Source organism: Anabrus simplex, chromosome 2 (genome assembly GCF_040414725.1).
Source record: "Anabrus simplex isolate iqAnaSimp1 chromosome 2, ASM4041472v1, whole genome shotgun sequence".
Classification (NCBI taxonomy): Eukaryota; Metazoa; Arthropoda; class Insecta; order Orthoptera; family Tettigoniidae; genus Anabrus; species Anabrus simplex.
Genome location: NC_090266.1, coordinates 364,948,899 through 364,972,034, shown reverse-complemented (window position 1 = coordinate 364,972,034; position 23,136 = coordinate 364,948,899).

The window sequence follows — 23,136 nt, the reverse complement described above, 5'->3', positions numbered from 1 at the left end:
CATCACGACGCGCGGGTCTCCTACGGGAGTCAAATCAAAAGACCTGCACCTGGCGAGCCGAACATGTTCTCGGACACTCCCAGCACTAAAAGCCATACGGCATTCCATTTCATTTCACCTATTCCATTCTACGCAACCTAAGGGATGGCTCGAGACTCATTCACCCTACGTGATTACAATTGAGGAGCTATCTGATGGTAAGCTGGCGACCCCAGTCTCGAAAACCAAGCATAACGGCCGAGAGAATTCGTCGCACTATTCATGCGTCACCTCATAATCTGCAGGCCTTCGGAATGAGCAGCGGTGGCTTGGAAGTCCAAGGCCCGTCATGGCTAAAGTGCTATGAGGCTTGGTTTCACAAATGTTATGAAGGAGTATCACTGTCTCTTTTCGTAATTTTGTGTGCGAGATATAACGGTTCAAGTATGACCATAGAATGAGTTGCACATTAGGATAATATTTATCATAACTAATCTAAACTTTAATCCTTTCAGAATCTTCTTAATTATTGATCCTAATGGGAAATTTATCTAACCGGTATCGGCCTGCCTTAAATGATACTTGTTCTAAAAAATGAAAAGATAGACAATCATTTAAGTAAAATGAATTTATCTATGCTACCAAGGAATTTTGCCGCCTTGGAGTGTTGCATGGTAGAATATAAGCATCCTTAGCTATGCACAAATATAAAGTAAACACACCATGATCAAGCTGAGTACGTAGCACCTCCGGCCTCTGCAACGCGCCAGCGACTTTCGAGCGGCTGGTGGAGTCTGTTTTAAGAAGGCTAACACACTACACCTGCCTCGTGTATCTGAACGACATCTTCACAGTGGGGCGCATATTTAGGGAATACATCGTAAATCTCTGGAGAGTGTTCCAGATAATTCGAAGGGCTTATTTGAAGCTGAATCTTGGAAGTACCAGAAGGAGGTGTGCTACCTTTGACGCAACGTGTCGTCGGAAGGAGTGACAAAGGATCCTGGGAAGCTTGAAGCCGTTAAGAAGAGGCCACTGCCGAAATACAACGAGGAACTCAGCAACCACCCCAACTTTTGTACCTTTTTTGCTGATGTATAGCCTTACGTACTTACGCGGCTCATCGAGGAGAGAAGGCCGTTCCAATGGTCGTCAAAGGCAGAGGCTGCCTTTCAAACACTGAAGGAGTCTCTGTGTACTTCACCGTCCTGCGATAGCCCAAGCCTTTGGAGGTCATCGTGCACACCGACGCCAGCGACGTGAGAATTTGTGGGGTGTTGTCGCAGCTGCTGAACGCTCAAGAAAATGTGATCGTCTACTACAGTAAAACGCTGTTTAAAGCCAAGCCGAATTACTACGTTACACTTCGTGAACTATCAGCCATCGTGAAGAAACTGGAACGCTTTCACAAGTACCTGTATGGGCAGCCCTTCCATCTACGCATCGACCACCCTGCTTTTACCTGGCTCCTGAGCTTCCGTAACGAGGAGGGGCAGACTGCTGTGTGGATACAACGATAAATGTGCCCACAACCCACAACCAGAAGGTGGTTAGGAAGGTGGGCGCCGTGGACGTCCGAACTGAGGACCACCGCCGCTGAAGGCTGGGATTGAGCCGTTCCGAGGAGGTAACAGTAAAAAGACCATGACATCCGGCATATTCTGCTGGACGTCAAGTCTGCACAGCAACCGGAATCGAAGGACATCACCGAACGCAGTCCAATATACAAGGCATACTGGGCCGAATGGTCTTCCCTGAAGGTCAACGACGGGGTACTAATCCGTGTGTGGGTGTCTACTGACAGCATGAAGCAGATTGCTCAGCTGATAATCACCAGATAATCCCCACGAATATGAGGAAAGAAGTGTTGACCGAGTTCAGTGCTGACACCACTGCAGACTATAAGGGAGTAAACATGATTTTAGACCGCACAGCGATTCTACTGGTTGAACATGAAGAACGATTTCGAAAGGACGTACCAGATGTGTGACACCTGTTTTGCGAATCGAGGACGACCTACCAGGAGTATGGTTCATATTGTGAAGTACAAGGTCGGAGCACATTTCAAGAGGGTCGCCATCGATGTTGCTGGGCCATTCCCTGAATCTGACGCTGGGAATCGCTACCTACTCCTGGCCATGAGTTACTTCACGAGGTGGTCAGAGGTCTAAGCAATCACTGAACAAGAAGCATCGACAGTAGTAACTCCTTCTACCGCTTCGGTGCACCGAAGGAACAGCACAGAGACCAGAGTAGGAACTTCCAATTGAGGCTGATGCAGGAGGTTCTGCAACGTTTGTGAGTTCGGAAGACCCGCGACCACGTACTTACATTAGTAAATGGTTGCTTGCAGTAAGCTAGGAGGGAGAAGCAAGACCTCAAGGCTACAATAATTTCATGTGACTATTGCTAGCCTGATTCAGCCCTTGTAGGGCAGACCGTCCGACCAGGGTGGGCGTCATCAACCGTACGTCTAGTCCCAGAGCCTATACGGCCAGTCCCAGAGCCAAGGGAATGATCCACTTTAGGTTAAAATCTCCAACCCAGTCGGGAATCGACCAAGAGTATTCTGAACCGAAAACCAATACGCTGACCATACAGCCAAGGAGGTGGACACATAATAACTGGCAAACTGTAATCCTGTTGGCTGGGGTTGTACCAAACTCGTGTCGTGTTATGCTAGCACGCACATCACCATTCTTTTCTGTGTGGTTGCGGGTGCTACCTTCCCATGCCTCGTAGCCATAGTACTTGCTGAAGTTAAATGCCGTCCTACTATGGCACACTGGATAATACTTTAAAAATAGTACCATATAGCCCAGTAAGCCAATTTCAGGACGCTAATTTCAGTACTGCGACCGAATTATGAGAAAGGCCAGAGTCCATTCTTCTCTTATACCATGAATAAATGACACTGGAACTAAGACTGTCTTACAACAGCCCGTAGCTACTAGCACCAAAATCACAAATATAACAACACGACACGCCGACAACAGTCATGGCAAATACAGTAGTATAGAATGGTCCTCTGAATAACACTTCCTAGGATTATATATCGTAGCATACTTTACATGTTTCACGTTATCAGCTTAACTTCAACTTGTATAATTCAAGTTTCATTATGATACAGGTTCTCCACCAATCAGAGTTCAGATTTTCATTATGGTACAGGTTCTCCACCAATAAGAGTTCAGATTTTCATTGTGATACCATTGGTTGATCAATTAGGAAAGGATAGAAAAATCAATAATTTCGAACACACACGTTAACATCAATGCACCTTGTACTTCCACACAACCACACGGCACATTCCCGCAGTTCACCAACTATGCAATAAACAATTTGTATTTGAAATAAAGCTAGGTTATGATGACCGTCCATCAAAGCTTTGAAAGCATGTGACAATGTGTAGGTCTCTGATCCAATCACGGAAAATCAATAACCCAGATCATGCGCTCTGGCCTGTTAAATAAACTCAACTGCAAGCGATATCTCGACGGAAATTTATGAATATTAAAAAAATACAGTTATAATTATCGTCGATCATAAACAGTCGTATGCAACTTGCCTATAATGGCAATTATATGCTTTTGCATAATGTACTAGAGGCGTATCGGTTAATGAATTTAATCCTGAGGAGTTAAGGTACTAAAATCACTTCTCCATGATCTAGAACATTTCGTATCGACACTTATGTTAAGGGCTGATCATAAATTAAATGTTATCATTTGGGCTACAATCATGCAAATGGCTCCGTTAATTCAATTATCCAACAATGTTCTTGAAGATATTCATAAAACTATTCTAATTTATGTTAAACAAATGCTTCTTGTACACGCTAACATCCCAAACAGCATCCTTTATAACAATAAAATATGTAAAGTTCTTGCACCAATGCGCCCTTCATGGGAAGTTATTCTTCAACACTGTAACGTCTGTATGTCATTTATTACCTATTTATTTTTCGTATGGTCTTTTCAACCATTGGACTCACGAAAGGTCCATCCCGGTGGATCTCTCGTGAACCCCCAGTTCTAGCCCGGGCTTTTTAATATAATACGTGGACAATTTACAATTAAAAATGTAGTCTATGGAATTTATAAATTCGGTTACAAAACAAGAATTGTACAAACGTGAAATTAGGGGCCTCCCCCCGACCAGAGGCATACGATTATTTAAAATTTGGCATTTTAATACCATGTTAACAATTTCAACCCTTAAAGATACAGGTAAAAGGAACATCTTTCAAAAATATTCGGATAAAGTTGGCATAAACTCTGGTGGACCTATTAGCAATGTATATATATTGAAAATTTATCCTCTATAAAATATGGCTGGCTCATAAATCGTCTCCTTCCTGGAGCACCTTCATTGCCTTAGCACATCCCACTTTAAAACAAAACGCTGGATCCGCTATGATGCCTTATTTTGTATCCACAATGAATGTCAAGATGCCCGAACCTCTTGTCAACCCATTTTTAGAAATCCAGTTCATTCCTTCTAGCACTTTTCATTACTTGTGTCTAAGTGGGGCAGCGGTTTTCGACCTATAAGGTGATGTCTGCTGGTCCCGTGGTGTAAGGGTACCATGCCTGCCTCATTCCTGACTAATAGTTGGATAACGTTTCTGAATAAACATCTTTATCTGTTACCGTTCTTAAGATTCAGCATAGTAGGGATCTTACCCTCAAGTTACAATTGATTCATGTCTTCATGATCAACAGCCCTCAGTACTTACTGTGTGTGTTTGAAGTCCGTGTATCATGTCCGTACTGGTACTTGAATTTGTAAATTAACTGGGGCTAGGACAAGATGAAACTAGCCGTGGTCTGTATCTTTAGTATCACTTCAGTCTTCGCTTAAAGCACGACTCGACGAACATCCTTGGACTGACGTTGCAAAGTTCTCTAATCCATCTTACCTCACTCACTTTTTAAATTAATCTGCATACTGATTTTATACAGACCGCCAAGACCGCCAGATTTAACCTACCAATCTCTCGTAATGAACCAGGCATGCTCCCTGTACTCACCCAGATCATCACGCCGTGGTAGACTGTTGGCCACGGGATCCTGAGATCGCAAGTTCAAATCCGGGAGAGGTCGTCGGATTATTTTAATGAAATGCCTCCACACTGTAGCGGAGGCCGTACGCCTTTATTATTATCTTTATTATTATTATTATTATTATTATTATTATTATTATTATTATTATCACGGGGATCACCTCACCACGACTTAGGTAAACATCTATGTTCATCGTCCTTCGGTCTTCTGAGGAGATATCGTCTACGTATTGGCCTAGTTTGATGTATTGGTCCACATCACCCTATACTGGACCAACCTCTACATCGCTGGATAAATCGCACATCCAGATCCCTTGGTCTTCCATTTGCCTCTCGCGAAACCTGATCAACATGCCCTACATGCCTCAGGTGACGCACCAACATACCTCTTCTTCGAGTCAAATAAATCCAAATCGATCTCTTCACAAGCACTTGATGCAATACCTCTTCATTTGTGATCCGATCGACCTATCTGTTATAACAACACATTTCAGAAGCCTTAATTCTCTTTCCTCCTGCCTCAGTTGTCACCCATACTTCACTCCCATATAGTGCCACGTTCCAGACACATACTCTCAGAAGTAAAAGTTTTACATGTATATCTCTGTTTGTGGTGAGAAGACTTAAAAGGCTGAATCCAGTCTACGTTATCGGAAGCTTTTCTAAATTATAAACATCATAAATGTGGTATTGTTACTCCTTATTTGATCTCCTAATATCAGCTGTAAGTTCAGAATTGCCTCACGAGTTCCTACATTTTTTTGGAAAACCAAAATTGTGTTGCTATCACTCATTTCAGTCGTGTGTTCCTAGAAGTGCTCGGAGTTGATCCCAGTCAACCAGACGGGAAACTACGATTTTAAGCCCCTGACCTCAACGGAGGAAAATTTCGCCCTGAAAAGGTATTCTTATAAGACCCTCCGTGTATCATATGGCCACTCACCGCTGGGCTCCATGGTTCAAATCCCGGTCATTCCATGTGAGATTTGTGCTGGACAAGGCAGAGACGGGACAGGTTTTCCTCAGGATACTCCGGTTTTTCCTGTCATCTTCCATTCCAGCAGTTTTCTCCAATATAATTTCATTTCATCTGTCAGTCATTAATCATTGCCCCAGGGGAGTGCGACAGGCTTCGGCAGCCGGCACAGTTCCAATCCTCGCCGCAAGATAAGGGCTTCATTCATTCGTTTCCTGACCAGGTCGAATGACTGGAAACAATCTCTAGATTTTCATTTTCCAAGAGATTCTTATAAAACCTACTAACTACGAGTTTGAATAACAAACGACTATCGGTTGTTTCAATCGGACGACTAGAAAACATGATGCGTAATATAAAGTTCCCAATCGTGCACTACTTGGAGTCATTTGGTAAGTTCCTTGCTTAACTGCCTTCGTTGCGAAAAATGGATATGTTATCACATCTATCACAAACAGAGAAAACTCCATGTCCAACCAGAAAGGGCAATTTCATTTCCAAATTTGTCATCCTTCTGGTTGACATATGAAGCGCCCTCTCCCCGACTTCAAACCCAAACACCTACTTGGTGTGTATGACAAGTAATTTACCAGGTCTCAATCAATTTCAAACACCCGGTGGATTTGCTCGGACGGTAGAACTCTGGTTTTCTAAGCACAAGGTAGCGGTTTGGATCCTGGCTCAATCACGTGATATTTGGAGGTGCTGACGTACGCGGGATTCATTTTGATACATTTAATTGGAACACGTAAGGGAAACAAATCCGGCATTTTGAGGCGTCCAGAAGTCTTAAAGGTAATTAGTGTGAAGTAAACGCATTTTTACTATTATTATTATTTACAATCTTGAACGTATAGTACAAAAATTATCTTCAAAAGTTTGTGTGTTCTGTAAGTCCGCAGCAGGTGAGCTAACACAGTCAGTTATAGGACGAGGGCACTATAGTGAAATTATCACTACTGGGAGTATAAGGAGCGGTTTCACATGTCCCTTTTACGTCTTACAGTTACAACTAACTCTTTGCGCACCCACGGTTGAGGTATACCCCACTTTCCGTCGTATTCTGAACCGAGAGTTCGCGCTCTAAATGAGACCCATTCTTTGTTAGAGCAGGTAATTGAGGCACTTCCTTTTGTCTCCATCTATTCCGTTATAAAAAAGATAATTGCTTCATTATTTTCATTTTCTTTGTGTCCTACATTCAGCCTTCTTCTAAGCTGATCAGAGAAATATGACTTCTGTACTTCACAGAGCGCATTCAAAACATTGTTCATGTACTTGAACAGAGGAAAGTCCTATGTGAAAGTTAATGAAGTAATATTTTATTTTCCTACTCAACATACTCAATGGGTAGTAGCACGCAAGCGCTTCATATTACGATATATTAAAAATAATGAAAGGACAGGTTCCATTGCATTAATACAGGTGCCTGCTAAAGTTTATTAATTGTCATGGGAAGTCTGGTCTTGAATGTCATTGTAGGTAATGTTTCTAGAACTAAGCATTTGATATGAGATCCTTGTTACCCTAAAATTCATTGTCACTTCACGAACCTTTCACCTTACCGCAGGTGAAGAGATTGGCTTGTCATTTAATATAAAGCAGTAACAGGGGCAAAATTTATGATTAAATAGCGAAAATTTTACTTCCTAATATTGTATAGGCCTACGCCACAACAAACGTTTGGAATACGCATTATACCAGTAAATAGCCCGTTCTAGGTGAGAGCATGAGATTAATAATTTAAGGCTTATAACGGAGAAAGCTAGTGCATGGTACTGAACCCTTGAAATTACCATTCCAACGTTGGTCGGCCACGGCTGCTGCAATAGAGCAATACCGAACTCTTAAATCATGGCGCGTAGCGGGTATATTTCGGTCACGATCTTGTCCAAACGATGAGATTCAGAAGGTAGCCTAACTACTTGAAATGAGGAGCAAATATGTGCTTAATAGATTTTTATTAAATTATCTATAATAATAATAATAATAATGTTATTTATTTTACGTCCCACTAACTACTTTTTAAGGTCTTCGGAGACGCCGAGGTGCCGGAATTTAGTCCCGCAGAAGTTCTTTTACGTGCCAGTAAATCTACCGACACGAGGCTGTCATATTTGAGCACCTTCAAATACCACCGGACTGAGCCAGGATCGAACCTGCCAAGTTGGGGCTAGAAGGCCAGCGCCTTAACCGTCTGAGCCACTCAGCCCGGCTATTAAATTATCAAAATGCAAAAATTATGTTTATAAAAGCATTCATCAGAAGGAAATAAATTATTTGACATTTAAACGCAGTCACATTGCATTGCGTGAATGTTATCCTTTTACATCTATCGAAGAACTTTCTTCGGAGGAAAGTAGAAAATATCACAAATTAGTGGAGAGCGAAAACTAGAAAAACGAAAATAAAACCTGAAAATCAGGCACCTCTTGATCCAAACGATAACTGAAAATTAATCCACACGATCCGTAGAAAATCTGACCTTCAACAAGTAGAATTCCAGATTTATATTTAATTAAGGTTATCCACCATTCTAATACCCACATAAGTTATTTTTAAGAAACAAATCCCGCACTTCCTTGTAGACGAGTGACGTGGGTTCCACCACCCAGACCTTCAGGTAGAATGTGTAAATGTGGGTGGAGGGGTTTCCTTTCATAAGGCAAAAGGTGACGCTACCCTGATCATGAAGCCTGGTGGTGCAATCCTCTAATTCCATTACCACTGAACCAAACTTCCTGACATTTATTCCAAAAATTCCACTAAAATTACAATTCACAATGGTGATGTTTTTATATTTTTCCCATACTTGTAACGGGCGTAATAAATTCATTTCTGACATGTAACTGGCGCGCTTTCTTCAGATATGAAATCCACACGTACCACAAATCCGCCAGTACAGACGCCAAATTCTCCCCAGGCTTAATTGAATTTATATTCACCCTGTGGATTCTGTCTTCACGTAATGTTTATTAATAATTTCGATCCTTTATTCCTACATTAGCCATGTCGCCGAAATCTCTCGTTGTGAAGGTTTTTTCCTAAATTGCTAAATTAGTCAGTACTTGATATCAACCGAAGTGTCCCGGCATTTCACGAGTGGGTGGCTAGCTCTCTGCGGTGATTTCTGTTCCTACGAAGGGTGAGAATCTTTGTAGCTTCTTTCTTTGTAGCTGAAATAAATATCTGCAATTATTTATCACCGTAGAATTATGGGTTCAGTACAGACAGAGAGGTTCTATGTAACAGAATTTTAAGTTATCATCCACACACGATATTTATAATTTCCATTTGTACTCACGTAATACAGTGATCACCTTTAACAGTGATTCCGGCAGACTTGAAGCATTTCGAGCAGTATTGGCGTAATATGGCGATCCCTATATGTCAGAGTTCCCACCGATGAATGCTGCATGCTCCCGACTGGTTGTCTCTTTTATACGATTTCTTGTGTTGACGTCACCCACAGGTACGATTATATTATCGTGGATTATATCCGGATTCCCTAGAAGGATTTTGCTCAAACTTGAACACGGAGCCTTAATGTTATTATGCTCACAATGACATACCTCTCATGTCGCTGGGTTTATTAATAAAGAAATTTTTGACTCTTTGACATGGAAGGTTATGGACTGTGTGACGTAATTTGTGCTTGGCTAATGTATTAACGGCGTGCGGCCTCCGAAGAGGCGCGGTGCAGGTCTTTCGAGTTGACGCTGTATGGGCGAAATACGAGTCTGTGAGAATGAGACTCTACCTATGATGAATTCTAATGCTGAAGACTGCACACAAACCCAGTCCCCGAGCCATTGGAATTAACCAATGAAGGTTAAAATCCACGATCCGGCCGGGAATCGAACCCTTGACCCTCTGGACCAAAGGCCAGCACGCTACCATTTAGCCACGGAGCTGGACAGTTTTTAGCTGTAGTCAGCGCTACGATTTGCTTGCCTACGGTTCGGAGCGGGCTGCCTAACTATACCCTACCAGACTTGTTACAAACACAGCTGAGGCGATCTGAAGTGTATTACTACATTATATCGCACAACATTCACGTACTATGTGTTCGCGGTTCAATATACTGTACCCGAAACGCCGGTACAAAAACTGCAATAGAAAGTATGAAGTATTTCAGCTCGTGGATATGCGTCAGTCCGCCTGTGTGGTGTAGTGGTTAGTGTGATTAGCTGCCACCTCCGGAGGCTCGGGTTCGATTCCCGGCTCTGCCACGAAATTTGAAAAGTGGTACGAAGGCTGAAACGGCGTCCACTCAGCCTCGGGAGATCAACTGAGTACAGGTGGGTTCGATTCCCACCTCAGCCATCCTGGAAGTGATATTCCGTGGTTTCCTATTTCTCCTCCAAGCAAATGCCGGGATGGTGCCTCACTTAAAGCCACGGCCGCTTCCTTCCCTCTTCCTTTCCTGTTCTTTCCAATCTTCCCATCCCTCCACAAGGCCCATGTTCAGCAAAGCAGGTGAGGCCGCCGGTCATCCTCCCTAGTTGTATCCCCGACCCAAATTCTGGCGCTCCAGGACACTGCACTTGAGGTAGTAGAGGTGAGATCTCTCACTGAGTCCGAGGGAAGAACCGACCCTGGAAGGTAAACAGATCAAGAAGAAGAAGAAAGATCTGCGTCAGCTCCGCCCAGGCTGACTTGGAGCGGATGACGTTGGCCTCGCCGCTGCCGTCCAAGGTTGAGCCACGTCACCCGTACTACCTGATATTCTGCCGTATGTCATAACACCTGAAATAATTCAATTAAAATAAATTAAAGAACAAAATCATGTACGTTACTACTAACTCTACAAAACCTCCAAATTTCATCAACTACTATAAACGTTATTCAAGGGACATGAAACTGGTGCAATAAATGTGGCGTATCCCACCGGCTACAACTTTTCAGTATATATGGCGGCCAAAATTTGCTCAAATTATCCAGTCTTGATACGGAGTTTTACGTAGTCTGCTACCTGCTGGATGTTATACCAGTTCAACGTTATGTCTTAGGAGAAAATTTATGAAGTACTACGAACTTAATAACTATATAACTATAGCAGCGAAAGTGATACTTCAACAACTTTTTTGTGCGACACAGTATTACGAAATAATATCTTAGTTGAAATAAGACTTGCATTTCTTCTTCATCGTGTGACGAACTTAAAACATTTCTCCGTAAGAAATAAACTTTGACTTCGTCCAAGCTATAGCGTTCTTGTAAATATCCACAAATAATTGGGGTTAAAACTTTCTGACGCTATAAGTGGTCGTTAGTTCGATTTCATTCACATTCAGACGTAATTCTTGTTTTCCTCTCTGCTTCAGTTCTATTCATTGACAATACTGGTGAGAATCAATTTCTTTCACACGAGTGAACTTGGAATTTTGTATCATAAGTAATATATCTGTCCTGGTGGTATTCGCGGGACTTATTCTTCGAGACTCATTTAGTTAATCACGAGTGAGTGTGAACCCCGCGTCGAGATCTTCTAGAACCTCTAGAACAACTAGAGCTTCCATCGTGGGAACCAGGACGTGGATCCATGTTGCAGATACGAGATCCATGGTGAGGGCGGCCAGAGGACATGGTTCTATGCAGATGACATCAACGGCGAACGTCGGAGACGACATCACACCATGACAGCATTCCTTCTAAAGGTGATATTAATTTGAACCTAAGAACAAAATCTAAGTAGTACGAGTTACTAAACTGAAATCCTCTCTCTCTGCACCCGCTTTAATTAATTTACCTTATATGTCCTGCATCCTGACGTTGTGCTCTTCAAGCTAGCGGTAAAGCACGGACATTTCCTGGGACAATATTTAAATACGTAGATAGATGGATAGATATATTTATCATCAAAAAGATAGGATCTCAGTTAGAGATGAACGATTAAAATATTATATAAAAGTAATACGCTTTAAATAAATATAAACGAATCTTCTAAAACAACTAAAATGTTAACGACGTAAAGTGGATTCTCGCAGAGTAGATAATGTTTACAACTGACGAGTTTCGTTTTCCAGCAGGCAAGCCAGAAAAATTTTAGTTTTACGTGACTGTTGATATCGTGATCGTAGGCACCTTTATGGTCACATCCTGAACTCTGTAACTACTTCTCCCAGGTGGAAAATCTTCAATCCTTGTACCCATCAGTCTTTTAAGTTTTACCATGTACGAGGGCTGTAAATAAAGCATTCGGAATATTTATAGGACGCAATAATTAATGAACGAACAAGTACATTTGCATTACCTTCCTTCTATGTAGTCACTCGCAAAGTCTATTACATTTTTGCCAAATGACGGGAAGCCGTTGGAAACCGTTGGCAAGGCGTTCTCTATTGATGACAGCGACGGAGCGCCTTACTGCGCGGAGTACAGATGCCATGTCAGGAAATCGACGGTCTCAAAGGGGTTCCTTCAACTTCGGAAGTAGGTCGAAGTCACACGGACTCATGTCTGGTGAATACGGAGGGTGTTCCAATACCTTCCAATGCCACCTTTTCAATAAGAGCTTGACATTTTTTGCGACATGACAACGTGCATTTTCATGCAGCACGTCAGGACAATCATCTCGCAATGAACGGGGACGTCTGCACTAAATATTCGGACGCAAATGTCGCTCCAGAAATCGTCAATAGTGGTCACTGTTGACGGTTTGTCCCTCATACACAGCATGCGTAGGAATAACACCCTCGTAGTCGTATGCCAAAATCAGCGTAAAATTCACCCGACTGGGTTACTTTCGAAATTTCTGCGGACGTGGCGAACCCGGATGACGCCATTCATTCGAATGGTGCTTACATTCAGACTCGTCGGCTCGTGCACACGTCTCATCAATGGCGACAATACGCTGCAGAAATGCGTCTCCTTCGTTGCGGTATCTGTCCAGGTTGATGCCAGTCAGTGCATGGAGGTGCTACGTAGTATTTCTGTACGTCGACGAGTTGATGTGGAACCCAGTGAGTTGCCATTTCCCGCATGTTAGGACATTTCGTCAGTATGTGCCACACCGTTTGGTGACTGAGACCAACCTCTACGGATAATTCCCAGACAGTCCATAGTCAGTCTACGGAAACGAGACCAGTCACGATGTCAATCTGATCTTGAGGAATGGACAACCGACCTGTGGGGTGTAAATCCCCAGTCTCATTACCCGCACGAAACGCTTTGACCCGTAGTGCAACCGACCTATACGGTAATGTAATCTCGCCACAGGCTTTACGTATTCCTCGACAACATTCTGATCCTATTTTCCATGGTCAACCTCGATTTTAATCCACGAACGCTGATCATCTTATGAAAACGTGCTTTAGAGCAGTTAACTTGACACTCTTTACTTCACCGCCACACAGCAACAACATTCGAAACTGGATGCCCGTCAAGTGTAGGCTAGGCCTACACATCAACAGCAATACTACTTGACCGCTCTCATATCCAACTGGCACATGACCGATCTCCTGCGAGTGTCTGGACTACGTTGCTACTCCATTATTAACAGCCCTTGTACAAGCATACCGCGTAGACGTGTACAGATATTTGTTATACTTTCGACTGGTCATGCACGGCAAGATGTAGTGTAGGGTAGTGTTAAAAATGCTAGTCCTCGTAGTGATCGTCCTGCTATTACCACCCATTCGCAGGATGTGTATTTCGTAACTGTGACTTACAGCCAACCAAAATTTCCTGCCACGTATCTTGAATCGGATTTCTTCCAAGCCACAAGTGTTGATATTTCACACCAAACTGTATGCCGAAGACTACATGGGGCTGGTTTCCTTCCAGTGGGTCTTCTAGACTCTTTGCCTTGCGCCGATAGAGCCAAGCTCATCGAAAGCACTGCATCAATCCTTACCAGCACTGGATCATCCAAGAATGGAGGAATCTCCTTCAGTGATAGTCCTGGGATTGGTTTGAGACTTGACATCAGAGGAATGAGAGCATGGAAGACCTCCGGGAGCAAAGGACAATATAGTCTCCTTCACGTAATGTGAGTGAGACTGTTGTGGAATATCGTTATAAACGTACGCATTTTAAATTCATTTTAGTATGAAGCTATTCTACAGTTCTACATCATTTTGATCACCTCCAAGCTGTGTAGTACAATCGGGGGTGGATATTGTGGAGATCGGTAATCACGACATGTTAGATTTAGAACTGACGTTTGCTAATATTCACGAACTGAGAGGTCTGCTTAATAACATGTGGATAAAATATCGCGACATATCGTGAAATGAGGTACCAAAAGCGAAATATGAGCATGGTTGCGAATTACCACTCACGTATCATTTTATAGTGAATTTCACATTGGGATACTTTAAGGCTGTTTTCTGCTGGATGAAGTTTCGTTGTGTATTTGGATTTGCTAAGTTGTACGCCTATTCATAAATATTCCGATTGTCAACCATGTGCATATACTTACTGATTATGAAAATACGTACTCTACTTTTTAAAATATACAGGTATACGCTGGAGAACATGATAGAAAAAGTCTCCGTCCTCCAGTATTTTCCAACGTCCGGGCTTTTACGCCAAGCTGTCGCCAAACAAGGGTGGGGTGGGCTTGAAGTGTTTGTCATTATCACCAAGGCCGATGGCTCTTCTCCTTCCCCTTTCTTTTTCTTTCGTACCGTCCCACCGTCGGCAGCCATGAAGATGGTTCCCCATTCTCATATCAGGCAAATGCTGGGGCTGTACCTTAATTAAGCCCACAGCCAGTACCCTCTCAATCTAACTCTTTCCCATCCTTACGTCGCCGAAACCTTTGATATGTTAGTGCGGCGTTAAACTACTAGCAAAAGAAAAAAATATGTATCGTGAGACGTGATTGCGAAGATTGGACGGACAATCATTCCAGTTTCCGCTAAGACACACGCAGAAATATATTTCGAGGGAAGATCTTATGCGGATGATGAAATCATTTTCCCTTAGTTTTACAAGATCTAGACTGATTACAAGCGAAGTGGCGCGTGCGATCATACCGCATCTTTACCAGAAGCCAATGAACCTTTAACGTTAATCACGGATTTATATTAGTGGGAAGTAATTTTAATATTGACTTAACATTCCAGTCGCAAAATTATTAATTTTCTCACAATATCCATAAATCTCTACCAAGAGTACAAAACAACATCCATCAATCTCCACAGATATCAATATTATAAAACATAAATAATAAAATCAATAACAAAAATACCAGCCCTTGGGCATAGGCCTATGGCTCTTCATCCGGTTGTCTCTGTTGACGGAAATCGAGTCCACTACTCAAGGTTCAAGAGCGTTCCAGCGCTCTTGGATAATAGTCATCAGTAGGGCCCCGATGTTTATGCAGTAATAGGTTAGAATACAAACTTAGTGAAGCGAGTAACAAGTGGAGTGTACCCGCACGACGGTGATGCTATGAGGTTGGCATAAACATCGGCCCATTAGAACCCCTGGAATTTATGTTACTCACACTACATTACGTTAGAGCGGGCTAGTCGACATTTCCAACTAAACAATTTTGTTATTAATAACTTTGTTAGCAGAAAAAACGTCCACTAGCCCGCTCTAACGTAATGTAATTCTAGGGGTTCTAGTGGGCCGAACACCTAATGTTTATGCTAACCTCATAGCATTACCGTCGTGCGGGTAGACTCTACTTATTACTCGCTTCAGTAAGTTTGCATTCTAACCTACTACTGCATAAACATCCGGGCCCTAGTCACCAGTATAGAATCCTCTTTCACTGGCTACACATAACGCTAGTTTAACCAACTGCGACAGCGTTGCGGCGATGTAATCCTTCCACCATCCTAAGTATCTGGCACCGTCATCTACGTCCTCCCAGGGCAGTAGCTAACTTTCCTTGGCTTCTGGCTCACTCTGAATTGCGCCCTGTAGGTCTACGTCGTTGTCACCTTGATTATGACTTTCACGAAACAGGCGCTACACTTCTTTATGAATTACATCACTCTCAGAGTTACAAGGCTTGCGAAGTTTACGGTGCGCTAAAATTAGGAACGTAGCTATCTTCTTGTCCATTGTGATTTCACATTTTTACAAGGTGCTCTTTGGCATGGACCCTTATATGTTTCATTTCAGGAGACTCATCTACATATAAACTACAGCATTCAATTAAGGTTGCCGGGCTGAGTGGCTCAGACGGTAGAGGTGCTTGTCATCTGACCCCAACTAGGCAGGTTCGATCCCACTCAGTCTGGAGGTATTTGAAGGTGGTAAGATTTACTGGCAGGTAAAATAACTCCTGTGGGACTAAATTCCTGCACATCGGCGTCTCCGAAAACCGTAAAAGTGTTTAGTGGAACGTAAAGCTAATAAAAATACCGTTATTATCAAGTAAGATATGTGCCCTAGACAATATTAATTACAGGGTGACTCTATGAATAAATTACAAGTCTTTCGTAGCTAAAAATAAATAATTCTCAAAGAAACTGACTACATCTTGTAGCAAACATACGTCACGCGACCTTCCTCACCGTTTTCTTCTAGCAACAGCCGAATCACTTTAATTCGAGAATGCTAAGATCTTCATCATAATAATAAGTTCCACCTGGGCTCAACTCCTTGATGAAGTGTTTGAGGAAGACGAGTGCAAATCCTGATCTTTTGAGATATAAAACTGCCTTAGATTGTTTTACACTGGGGAGGTTCGCTTCAAGGAAAACATTTTTAGAGACAGTGTTCATAAAGTCTATCGCACCGTTGTAACGCATATTTAATGTAAAGCTACATTTTCACAATCGTCCACTGTGAAATGAAATGGCGTATGGCTTTTAGTGCCGGGAGTGTCCGAGGACATGTTCGGCTCGCTAGGTGCAGGTCTTTCGATTTGACTCCCGTAGGCGACCTGCTCGTCGTGATGAGGATGGAATGATTATCAAGACGACACATACACCCAGAACCCGTGCCAGAGAAATTAACCAATGATGATTAAAATTTCCGACACTGCCGGGAATCGAACCCGGCGCCCCTGTGACCAAAGGCCAGCACGCTAACCATTTAGCCATGGAGCCGGGTCGTCCATTTTAATTGCTATAGATGTGAGTCGTTTGAATAACTCTTTCCTGATAGTGCGCCTAATTTATTTTCTTCTCTTGCAAAACCGGCAAGTGAAGAGAACCCCACTCATTATCTGCCAACCATTAGTATACTGGGCTGCTTTTACAGCGGGCGAGTTGGCCATGCGGTTAGGGTCGCTCAGCTGTGAGTTTGCATCCAGGAGATAGTGGGTTCGAGCCCTGCTGTCGGCAGCCCTGAAGATGGTTTTCCGTGGTTTCTCATTTTCGCACCAGGCAAATAGTGGGGCTGTACCTTAATTAAGGCCATTCCTTGGCCTTTCCTATCCCGTCGTCCTCATAAGTCCTATCTGTGTCGGTGCGACGTAAAGCCACTAGCAAAAAAACCTGGCTGCCTTTGTGTATCACTGTTAGATTATCGGTCTCCGTATCCCAAGAGAGCGGTTTCAAACCTGGCAGAGGTTGGTGGATATTTGAAGCGCGGAACAAAGTCCATTCGACACTCCACGTCGTACGGTTGCGGCAAGTAAAAGGTCACTGGTATCACATCTGTTGTTCAGCCGACAAAATGCATTAAAACTCTGCCATGCAGTAGACGCCCGGGAGAGATTTGGTTTTGCTCTGCCCTTTAGTAGGCTTAGAGTAAATCGGAACGTTGAGCAAGCAGCCAGATGGCGTCAAATTAAAATGCTTGCAGACGGTAGCTGATATATTGTTTTTAAAATTATTTGACTATATTAATGAGAAAGGTAAACAAGCTTATGGCCTGCATTGCCTTCCGATAATGAGAGCTCTGAGCTCTGAATAAAGCTAGTAAATATGCAGCCCGCGCAGGGCAGAACCACAATCGATAAGAGGTTTCCAAGCAAGCCTATCAGTTTACTCCCTAATTCCTCGTCTTTCATTAAGATTCGTTCATAATGAGCCGTGTTTCAAATAAGTGAAAATGGTAGAAAATGATGATATCTATGAAAGTACATCACAAGAACTATGCGATTCTTATTGTACGTGAACTGAATAACAAGAGTCATGCTATCTGATAATTATGAGGAAAGCTTCCTCGCCAGTGCACTCCAGTAGTAAGTGCGGGTATTAAAACTAACGATTCCTTAGTTAAACAACAGAGATTTTTAGGACGTGGGTAAGTCGTGCTGAAACACACACATAATAAGAGTGAGCAGATGAGAAGTACCGTATTTACGCGGATCTAATGCGCCATCGAATGTAATGTGCAGGACAAATTTAAAAATTAAAGTAATAAAAAAAAGGAGTCTGTTGGCTCAACACTGGTAGGGTAAATTTATTTTACACAACAATGGATGTATACATGAACTATCAAAACAACAATTTTAAAGTTGCTCATTGTTAAATCGACACAGTCATTATTAAAAATCGCCTAACTTGATTACCTACATGAGATGCAAACAAACATTCCGTAAATTACAACGTTACTCACCATTATTCACTAATGCCATCATTACTGGTATCCTCGGAGGAGTCTACAGTACATCGGATACAGATTAATTTCCTCTTTCTCCGTCATCCTCGGTGTCGTTCCGGAGCGCATCATCTTCACCGCCGTGCAGAGTATTTGAAACGCAGTATTTCTTGAATGATTTACGGTAATTCGTGCTCCGATGCTATTCCAGGCAACCGAAACCCAGTGTCAAATAATGTGGGGTTCAGCACACTTATTTTTTTCTGTCGGAGTCAGTTCACGGTTTGATTCGCAAAACCATTTTTCGTACTGTTCCCAAAAGGAACCTATGAAAGGTTTATTTATACTAACGACCAGGGGCTTTAACAAAGAAGTAATTTCTCTAGGATTATTGACACGGTCACTGGCTAGGCTGTGGGTCTTCTTTTGTACGTCGTCACTTAGATGACCACGAAATGCACCAAGACAAAGCATTGATGGTAGTTTGGAAAGCCCATCAGGACGGAGTTCCCATACGTTTCGGGGCCAGTCAAGCATTAAAGATTCAGTCATCCATCCCTTCTCTTGATTTCGAACAATCACGTCATCAGGGAACAGCATTTCATTTTTAGGGGACTTGGGGCTTGTATTCCGCTTGAAGAGTAAGAAAGGAGAAGGTTTACGCCCATCTGCTGTGATTGCCAGCATTACAGTTATGCGCTGCTTTAAACAACCTGTTGTTTTGATTGTAACTTCTTTTTCCCCTTTTCTCATCAACCGTGTAATTACGTGGTATATCAAACCCAATTGGCATCTCATCAGCATTGCCTATTAGGCCCATCGAAAAATTATTTTCTTTCCGAAGTGTGATGACGTGCCGCTGAAATTCTTGAAGTTTTTTCTCAAAATCCTGTGAAAGCTTTCGGCTTATTATTGTACGGGATCGTACAGATAAGCCCGCCCATTCCATAAAGCGATTAACCCACCCAAGCCTAGGCTTAAACTTTTGCCTCGGTATATTAAGAACAGCAGTCACCTCGTTTGCTTTGTTTTTTAATCACAGGTTGCTCGTTCTTCCTCGTTTCATGGACGAATTTCAAAACCTTTACGTCAACGTCAGGATGTCTTCCTTTGCGAGGGCCAGGGAATTTCTTTCTAGCAGCGGTAGTTGCAAATAATGCCCATTTCTGTTTCTTCCATAAGCGAGCGTTACTCTCAGCTACATTGATCTCTCGTCCAGCCCTCCATTTACCACATTTTTCAGCATAAAGAATACTTTATGCTTGAGAGTAGCATCATACGATGTTCTTCTCTGATTGCCTTCCATTTCGTGATTACCTCATGCAAACACTACGCACTAATAGGCCAACAATCATGTAATAAAGTTGAGAATTAACCCAATGCATTGTGACGTAAGGAACAATAAAATTTCAATGATGTTGCCGGTGAAGGACGGATTCAAGTTTGTACTCGAATGCTGATTATTGCGCTGTAGTTTCAAATGAGGTATGTTTTCGACTGTCCTCATCAGGCTACGTGATTCAGCGACTGATTATCGGTTATTCCAGAAAACAGGCTTCTGCATTAACTTCTGCACCGCTTAGCTTTAAATAAATGACCAAGATTCATGAGAGATTCTGATATTTAGATTCTTAATCTATCTATTGTAATTTTATTCGCAAAATAATCTCCAGGTAGCTAAAAGAATCTTACATAAGGGATTGGACGCAAGTGTTTAAGAGTATGTAACGAACATCGCGAATCCGTACAGATACGTTTCTCAACTTTAGGTATTGGTGCGTATTTTTCCCTTGTGGCTTTGACATTGAGCTGCAACTCATTGTTGCTCTGGTAGTCAAATTATCTTTAGTGGGGTTGATAAAAAAATATCTTAGTTGATCTATAGAGTAAGTTTAGTAAAATTTGAGGATATAATCACATTTATTTGCTCTCTTACGCCTACTGAAATATGCACTATTTCTCTCAGTTTGTGTTTGATTCGAAAATTTTCTCATATATTAATGCGTATTAAAATCATCCGTAGCTCAGGCGGCAGCGCGCGGACCTCCCACTGCTGGGTTCCATGGTTCAAATCCCGGTCACTCCATGTGAGATTTGTACTGGGAGTGCGACAGGCTTCTGCAGCCGGTACAATTCCTATCCTCGCCGCTAGATGGGGGCTTCATTCATTCCATTCCTGACCAGGTCGAATGACTGGAAACAGCCTGTGGATCTTCATTTTCGTTAATGCCTATTGACAGGAACGGGACAGGGAGGCATGGGTTTTTCTTCTGCTACTTGTTTAACGTCGCACTAACACATCGAAAGTTTTTGGCGACGGAAGGTTTGGAAAGGGCTAGGACTTGGAAAGTAGCGGTCGTGGCTTAATTCAGGTACAGTCCCAGCATTTACCTGATGTGAAAATGGGAAACCACGGAAAACTATCATCAAAGCCTAAATATCTGCATGAAACTATCTAATGGACTTATCTATATATATATATAAAGTAGCTTGTCCTGACTGACTGACTGATTCATCATCGCCGGGCCAAAACTACTGGACATAAAGAAACGAAAGTTTGGGGATATATTCATATTAAGATGTAGGTGCTCGCTAAGAGAGGATTTTTGGATATTCCTTCGGTAAGGGGGTGAAAAGGGGGGTTGAAATTTTAAAATGAGTGTATCTATATCTCAAAACTTTAAACGTTTATAGATGTGAAAATTGGTATTTAGAATCTCCTTTAAAAATAAGGAAACACGTATTTTTTTGTTTTCAGAAAATCCCAATAGGAGGGGTGAAAAAAGGGTGAAAATGGGGGAAAATGGGTTGAATGCCTTTAATCAGGATACCGGTACTTATATATCAGAAACTGAAGATATTACAGACCACAAAATTGGTACATTTGATCTCTTTTAAAAATAAAGAAACACGTATTTTTTTGTTTTTGGAAAATCCAATTAATGGGAGGGTGAAAAGGGGATGAATTTTTAAAATGAGTGTATCTATATCTCAAAACTTTAAAAGTTTACAGATCTAAAAATTGGTATTTAGAATCTCCTTTAAAAGTAAAGAATCACGTATTTTTTTGTTTTCGGAAAATTCCAATAGGAGGGGTGAAAAGGGGTGAAAAGGGGTGAAAAATGGGTTGAATGCCTATAATGAGGCTACTTATATTTCAGAACCTGAAGATATTACAGACCTGAAAATTGGTATTGGGGATCCACTTTAAAAATAAGGAAACACGTATTTTTTCGTTTTTGGAAAATACAAATAATGGGGGGGTGAAAAAGAGGTTGAATTTTTAAAATGAGTGTGTCTATATCGTAAACCTTTAAAAGTTTACAGATGTAAATATTGGTATTTAGAATCTCCTTTAAAAATAAAGGAACACGTATTTTTTCGTTTTCTGTAAATCCCAATAGGAGGGGTGTAAAAGGGTGAATAGTGGGTTGAATGCCTTTAATGAGGATACATATATCTCAGAAACTGAATTTATTACAGAACTGAAAATTTGTATATGGAATCTCCTTTAAAAATAAAGAAACGCGTATTCTCGGAAAATCCAATGAAGGGGAGGGGGGGATGAAAGAATTCAAAAATTAATTGTCTTAATTGTATGAGAATACATACATTTAATAAAAACTAAAGTTGTTACGGACGTGAAAATTGGTATTTTGATCTCCTTTAGAAACAAAGAAAAACGCGTTTTGTGGGGGAAACCATCTTGGGGGGCGGGAGTGGAAAGGAGTTGAATTCCTTTCATGAGGACACATAAATCAAAAACTGAAGAAGTTAGAGTCGTGATAATTGCTATTTAGAAGATCCTTTACTATTAAAGAAACAAGTATTTTTTGCCGGAAAATTCACTTAGGGGGGGGGGGGGAAGTGTGAAAGGAAGTGAAAAAAAGTTTATTATTATTATGGGGATACTTATATCTCAAAACTGAAGGGAATAGACGTGAATATGGGGGTTTGGAATCTCCTTTAAACATAAAGAAACACGCCTTCTTTTAATTTGGGGGGGGGTTAAATAATCTTAACGGCGGTGGGGTGTAAAAGGAGGTGAGATCAATTGATTTTGCTGTTCATAATGTACTTATAAGGAGCCTCCGTTGCTCAGGCGTCAGCGCGCCGGCCTCTCACGGCTGGGTTCCGTGGTTCAAATCCCGGTCACTCCATGTGACATTTGTGCTGGACAAAACGAAGGCGGGACAGGTTTTTCTCCGGATACTTCGGTTTTCCCTGTCATCATTCATTCCAGCAACACTGTCCATTATTTCATTTCATTTGTCATTCATCGATCATTGCCCCAGAGGAGTGCTCCGGCAGCCGGCACAATTCCTACTGTCGCCGCTAGATGGGGCTTTATTCATTCCATTCCTGACCCTGTCGAATGACTGGAAACAGGCTGTATATTTTCGATGTACTTATTCTGATCATAAACCGATCTTTTTTAATCCTTCCTGGGTTCGTTTTCAACAGCCGTCTTTTCCTTCGGAGAACGTTCTTAGATTACAGTAGACTCTCCTGGCATATAAGTAAAAATTTAAACACATTTGAAATAAACGATAGGAATGAGATTGACCGTCCAATTGTTCACCTCTATAATAAGGCCAATAATGCACGGAAGTATGTCATTCGTATCGCCAGAAATCCCGCACACTTGCCTACGCGA